General features: G+C 46.1%; 1 non-coding gene across 1 annotated transcript; it reads right to left on the minus strand.

Moving 5' to 3' along the window:
• Positions 1 to 1,011: 1,011 nt before the first annotated feature.
• Positions 1,012 to 1,093, minus strand: Trnas-gcu (transfer RNA serine (anticodon GCU)). Its single transcript has one exon. It is a non-coding gene; the product is annotated as a tRNA-Ser (tRNA).
• Between the last annotated feature and the right edge of the window lie 6,461 nt (positions 1,094 to 7,554).

Below are 7,554 nucleotides of genomic sequence, written 5' to 3' on the forward strand. Positions count from 1 at the left end.
AACAACCCTGGGGCTTCCCGCATCCGTTTTTTTTTTCTTTCGAGACGTGTGTCCATTCCATTAATGTTTATGGTTATCTCCGTACGCAGCACCATGCTGTCCGGTACAGAAGCCAAAGCTGTACGGCATAAACAGCCTATCGAAAACGCAAAAACAGCTTCATTCGCTAGAAAACACGTCTACAGGTGCATACGAACACCGGTCGAGCAATACTGGGTCTACCGGCAATTTTGAAAGGTCTATAGTATCTCTTTCTTTCTCAAGAAAGATACTGAATTACATCTGTCGAAGCTATACTATTTTTAGCACCATTATGTTGCTTAACCTATGCAATATTTTATTTTAGCATTTGAGATGTCGTCTGATTCTGTCACAGGCTTTAATTTTTTTACAGCAAAGCTGTTTATGGCTAAAGAGACACTAAGGCGAAAGTCACTCTTAGGATCAAAACAAGAGTCTAGAGACCATTATTACCGTATTTGTCACCGAGAGAAGGTTAGCGCGCTCCATCCTCCTGGTTGGTGTTGTTGTGCCTATTTAGCGCGTAAAGGTCCGCATAGCCGAGCTAATTTACGAATGGTCGAGATTATTTTGTCGAGATTATACCCAGCAAACCCGGCAAATTGTTTTCCTTTGGTGTGTTTTCTTGCCTTTGCCTACTCTGGACCCACAGTCGGGCGGGCGTTGTGCCTCGTGCGGGCGCCGTGTCGAGCTCAGCAATCTTCAGTTGTCGCGGCTCCTCTTACTGGGAGGCGCAAACATCGCGTGCGCAGTCAGACAGAAACAACGACGACGGCGGGATTATGGCCTAGAAGGGAAGAGCCCCGATCGGTTAGCAGTTCATCTGCTTAGACACTCGGTGGTCGCCGTAATGTTTTCTGGAAAACTGGCGGGGAAAAAAAAAGGCGTCTTTTTATCGGTCGTCTGCATGATAACAGAAATGAAATATTTTTTCGTCACGTGGTACGGCTGGAGTGGGATTCATGCGATTTTGGAAAAAAAGAAAAATAACGACGAGGATGGGATTCGAACCCACGCGGGCAGAGCCCAATGGATTAGCAGTCCATCGCCTTAACCTCTCGGCCACCTCGTCGGGACGAGCAGCGCAAGTGCGGTGCTCGACGCCAGACGTAGAGGCACGTGTGCTCCGTTGTCTTCTCTTCTAGCTGCAGCGCCGAGATACTTCCTTGCGGCGCACTGGCGCTGGATATAGTGTGGCGGCTGACAGGAGGTAGGATAGAAGAGAGGCGCTGATTGACAATTTGTTTTTATGTTTCTAGCTCCACGCATCGCGCTAGATCCGGTGAAAATCCACAAGAACATATACTGTTCACTCCCCCTTGCTCTGTTGGAAAGCCGCCTCGGCTTCATGGAGGTTGACTCAAGGTTCGCTACGGTACTTAAACGCCGCTAAATTAAAAGGAAACTGAAGTTAGCTCCAAACCGTGGCTAATTTCCCTGGACGAAAGTCGTAGACCCCGTGCTGCGTTTTTAAGCGTATTTTGAACGATATAAGTGGTTTAGAAAGTGGCATCTCACTCGCGGCATTATCCCTGTCATGGCGTTGGCTATGATGACTCTGGCAAGAACGCCGAGCTAAATTTTAACCTCAAAACATTAAACAGCCAATTGAGCGAAAGGACCGGGGTCGACCTCTGTGTCTCTGAAGTGTTCATAGTTATTCCCTTAAACTCACTGAAGGTGGGGTGCACGTTAGTTTAACCAAGCAGGTTAGTTTAACCCAGCAAATCACGCAGTGCCGCTCCCTGCTGGCGATCACTATATGAATTTCGCAGTGCTCCCAAACGCGAAGGAAAGAGTGAAAGCGTTCATCCGAAGTGTTGCAGGGTCCGTTTAATGTCTGACTCTTGGGTCTTCATAGCAGACGCAGCGATTTAGATTACACAGTGGTTGGGTACACCTCTGACGAGCGGAACTGTGGAGTTGTCCCTTAGTAATGACTTTGTTACCACTATCATATACACCCATTGGCACCCTCGCAACTGCAAACAGATTGCATTTCAGCACCGCTGTTAATATCTCTTTGCTCTGAAGGGGCGTCCAATCGTACATTTACAGCCCGTTGGAATATGTTGCCTTTAGTAACAGACGTATGACATGAGAAAGCAGCGGTGTAAAATATACCTTTCACGAGATACCAAAGAATGCTGTCCCATCCGAGCCGGATTTTTCGAGAAAAGTTCGTAAATAGAAGACACACAATCTTCGGTAACGTTAGGGATTTGCAATACTGGCCCGTGAGAGTGGAAGCCCGGTTTACGGCCGCTGTCACAATATTTGGATTATGGTTAAGGTGCTGCATTTTTTTTTTATTCCTGAAGTTGTTCGCGCAGGCCGCACATAGTCTGTCCTATACTTCCACCGCTTTTGAATGTGGGAGACAAGTATACCCACTCATTTTACGGTCTCAGCTTTTGGCTCAGGCGCGTAGGAGTCTTGTGAGGGCATTTTGTGACGTTATATTTTAGGTTCCCATTAGCAGCGTGAGTTGTTGAGCCGGGCTCACGCATGACAAAATTTTGCCGTTTCTCTTCATTGTCTGCTCTACCCATCATTTCGTCTCCGGGTTGCCCACGCGTTATTTTTAGAAAGTTGAATTTATCGTGAAGAAGCCTCCTTCATGTGCGAAGGGTTCGCGACCCCGACCGCCCCCGAAAAAGCGACACCGACACATAAGAAACATAAATCACCGGTTTATTTCGGAACAACAACAACACACACACACACACAAAAAACGACATGTGCAGAAATATCAGCTTGGAAGACATACCAGTAACGGGAGCAACGTGACATTGAATAACGCACTGCACCGATTGTGCAGGAAATAATACGGCGCTTCCCTCCACACTCTAGTGTCCGAGTCCTTGTCCCAAGCCGCACAGTGGGCGCCCACCAGCAAGGTGGCCGAGAGTCGTAGTTGCGGTTGTGTTCCCCTTGCTGCTCTCATCTTGGCCATCTCCTGCCACCGGGCTGTTCCGTATCGCTCTCCCCCGCTGCACTCGTGGGAGCCGGTTTTATGCCAGACTTGGTAGTTGTGCGCACGGTTCCGGCCTTGATGCGCACTACACACGCGTCTGCTGCGGGCTCACTGTGCACCACATGCACGTGAAGGGCACGTGACACTGCACCGTGGTCACCACGCGCGGGGCACACCATACTAGCGGCTGCATCCCTACAATTGAATTTAGAAAGTTGATATTTATTTATTTATTTATTTATTTATTTATTTATTTATTTATTTATTTATTTATTTATTTATTTATTTATTTATTTATTTATTTATTTATTTATTTATTTATTATCAATCCAGGCTGCGGGGAGCGACAGGAAGCTCTTCTCCAAAAGCTTGTCGGCGACGGCGGCGGAGTTCCGAAGCTGCCTTGCGTGACGGTATCCGTCCTGCTGGAGCGACCCACCCGCCAGTGACGTGGAGGTCTGGCCCCGCCGATCGCCAGTGATGGGCAGGAGTACGGGGACGCCACCCTGTGATTGGGGTGCTCCTGGAAGTCGACCAGGAGGCGCTAAAACGCCCCTACAGAGCGCCGGTTTTAATTGGCGCTTGAATTGCACTTATGATAACTCAAACGATCCCAAGACGATTAAATGATATCTGTGCTAGTTTGGTGAAAACGTGTACTGCGACTAAATTTCTTTTGGGCACAAGACAATCAACAAGCCGTTCGAACGCCGCATAGAACACGGTTCTGGTGTCAGTCGTTCATGACCGGGGTTTTGATCCTACGATACATATTTGCCAACACAGTTTTGTATTGCTCTGCTAAGCCCCATTTGGCTCGGTTGTCGAAAGCGCGCAACCAGCAGGCGCCTGCGAAAGGCGCCCACAAAAGTCATGTCAAGGAAGCACGTTAGCTTTCCTACCGAAACTGAGCCTGCGCCACCACCACCTGCCGCACACGAACACATCATCTAATAAAGAAAACCATGGTAAGGAAGGGAACCGAACCCTGCTACCCACGGTGACGGGCAAGGGATCCGCTACACCGAACGCGGGATTCGTGGTACGTCGAACATGAACGCAAGTGTGCCAAGAGGAGAAATAAAACACAAAGAAAATAGTGCGTCTCTGGTTTCGACTTTAGCCGTTGAAACAATGGCGCTGTAGCCATCATGGAAAGTTGCCTCGCGGGCGATTCACTAGATGGTGCAAGCTGGTCTAAGGGGCGTAGTCTGAGCCTGATTATAGAAACGCATCGTATGATAGGAATGGAGCAGGTCTACATCATCAGGCGAGTCAAATTGTTTGGCATCTATACATTACAATTTTCATGGCTAGGTTAGCGAAGGCGCACCCCGGCTAGCGTCACAGCAACACTCGGCGCGCGCTCCTCCGCAAATTATTGTTCTTTCCGTTGCAACTACATGACGAAACCATGTGGTGACGTCACTTGGTACTGTACTCCCGCCTATTCAGTTAGCATCGCGATATATCATTACTTGCGCGGCGGGACACTTCGAGTAATCTATAGTAAGGAGGCTGGGAATATATTTTATAGGTGCATAGTGGAAACTCGTTTCTGCTTGTTCTTTACTGAAAAGAACCATTTTCTTTGTACAATAAACCTAGACCCAGGCGAGATATCTGAAATACTGTAAAACGGCGCAAAAAAAAAAAAAAAAAAAAACGAGGACCAAGAGAGAGGGCCCAATGCGATTGCTAGTCCTCGTTTTTTGTACTGTCTTGCGTTCGTTTATTTTGAGCAAGCTGGCCCATTTCAAACGGTTGTTTAGAGATATTACCCTTTGGCTTCATTTTTTTTAAAGCGAAAACTTTCTTAATGGGACCGATGGCGCTCTGCCACATAGCTTATGCATTCCCCGTAGGCCTACAGGCTCTATTTACCAAAATCCGCGAGTTTTGTCATACGGGCTGCTCCGGTGTATGCATTCGAATTTGAGGGAGACAGTTCAGTGCCAATCATTTCAAGCGCAGCCTAGCCCCTTCCACTAAATGTTTTTTGTACCAAGTCCAGTCAGATAAAAAGCGGACGTTTGTTTTTTAAAGTTAAGGGTCGGGAGCTCTCTTAAGAGCCTTCTTTGATTTTCTCCACATTAATTTTTTACTATTCAGTTTTGATTCTGATGATGCTTTGAAATCATTTTCTTACCTCTTTCTGAAACATACTTTTTTGTTTCAGTGCGAGCGTTTTGTTTATGAGGAGGGGGGCATGCATAAACGAACAAAATTTTGTTATCCCGTACAGAAATCAGAAGAACCAGAAATGCTGAAGTCTAAACAAGCTGTGTCCTATCTTTTGTTTATATATGTGGCAAGGAGGCGTGACGGAAAATGTAGGAGGGAGCGCAGTATGAGGAGAAGCGCCTAACCACAGTCGGGCCGCACCGGAACATTGTTACCGAGCTGTCTCCCCTTGAGTTTTCGCGCTCTTTACCGTAAGAGCCAAGCACACAATCAGGCGGCGAACCACTTTCTCTTAGCTGCGTCGACGGAGGCAGAGGCGCCCCTGAGATGTCCCCGCTTTCTGCTATCCATATCTCGAAGACGAATGGAAGGCTACGCTGTAAACAATCAACGCACGATCTGCTCCTCATCCACGCCGCACCAATATGGACACCAACTGCGACAGAGCCCAAAGGTTTCTCTCGTACGGGACTTCCGCAGCAGCAACTTCTGTATCAAGAGCGCAACACCATCCTCAGTCATACGGGAACATTTACCGGCTGCAAAATATGGCCCATGTGCTGAATTCTTCACCATAAATTACTGCCTTGGAATCAAATGGTTTTATAGTCTCTTCCATGGGTGCACACTTGGGGGCCACTTTCAGAAATTGTAGCGCGAATTTTCAGAAACGAGAAACGAGAATGGGTTCAAACGAGACGAGGTGAAAGGAAAAGGTCGTTTCGGAAGGGGGGCACGGTCGCAGGAGACGGGAAATAAACTAATATATATATATATATATATATATATATATATATAGCGAATCAGAATAGGAAATGAGGGGCTCGTTGAAAATAACACAGAAATAAGGGTTGGCAGTCGAGAAAACCTCGGAAAGCAAAGGGGAGGATGTGGTAGATCATTGAAACAGATTAAGAATTTGGAAAGAAAGAAAGAAAGTGAAGAAAAAATGCCCGCCAGGTGGGATCCGAACCCACGACCTCCAGAATACCGGTCTGGTGCGATACCGGTCTGGTGCGGTCTGGTGCGATATATATATATATATATATATATATATATATATATATATATATATATATATATATATATATATATATATATATATATCAGTGTGTCGAACCGAAAATAATAGCGGTTCGGTTATGGTTCTGGTTCAGGCGAAATCATTTCGTTCCGGTTCTGTTCCGGTTCGACAAAATCACGTACCGAACCGGTTCGCGAACCGGTTCGATGAGTTGAATTATCACTGAAATTAGCAAAAAACATTTAGTAGTTTAAAACGACAGTCAAATCAAAATACAAACAAAAATTTAAAATGCTGCTGTTCCCCAAGGGCAGTGTGGCGCAATTGCAAAGCAAACTTTAAACAATTACGAGATATTGGAAAAACAGATGAAGTGGCGACGATTTACCACCTACTTTCTCGCCCAGATTTATGTTGTCCTTGCGACTATTCATAAAGCCACCGCCAAGAGATATTACGGTGGGATATATTTTCTGCCCTTTCCTTTTTTGTTGAAATCGCAATCGTCGCTATGGAATCGCCCATCACGCTAAGCTTGAAGCCATAAATTTAGGCCTGCGTGCTGGCACGTTCAAATACCAGCGCTTAATATCAATAGCACACATTTTTTATATTTGTAACAAAACAGAAAAATCCTACAACAGGCAATAAATACTACCAATAAATTAGATTTTTTGGCCACCTTGAATAATTTTTAGCTGTCACCTTATCGAATGTGTTAGCCACAATTTTGTTAAAAGTAAGCTTTAGTTAACGCTCAATCACTGCATTATTGCTCTGACCTCTGCAATTGCTTTTGCGATAGCTATGCCGATGTGGGCATTACAGTCAGTATGTCATCGTACCGCCTGACCCCCGGCCATCGTGCCGTGTGCTAAATTGCGGAATCTTATAACAGATTATGTTGTTACAAAAGGAAAGGGAAATTTGACACGCGGAGCATGAGATGGCACTTTTTTGGGTAGACGCTCTTTAATTCGTCCACAGCAGTACTCCCCTCCAGAACGAGTAGCAGTAGAAGTAACGTAGCGAGTTGGGCAGTCAGTACAAGCGCACCTTCGAAAAAAGCAGATCTGAAACAGACAAAACTGCAGAACAAGCAGCAATGATCGCTGGGCAAATGGGACAGTGTGAGGTACCGACCTGCCTTTCTGCCCGTGTCATCTGCTTTATTACTGTTCCTGCTTCAAAGACAAGGTCGAGGGCTGCCGTTTCTTGCCAAGGGATTAAGTGCGCATCTTAACAGTTTTCCCTGACATATCTGTTGTTATTTGTATCCGTAAAAAACTGAACTTGTCCACTGTACTGTCCTCAAAAACTGACCACGCAACTGACTTCCTTCGCATTG

Source organism: Haemaphysalis longicornis, unplaced genomic scaffold (genome assembly GCF_048455015.1).
Source record: "Haemaphysalis longicornis isolate Haplotype H1 unplaced genomic scaffold, Haemaphysalis longicornis Haplotype H1 scaffold_1, whole genome shotgun sequence".
In the NCBI taxonomy this organism is placed as follows: domain Eukaryota; kingdom Metazoa; phylum Arthropoda; class Arachnida; order Ixodida; family Ixodidae; genus Haemaphysalis; species Haemaphysalis longicornis.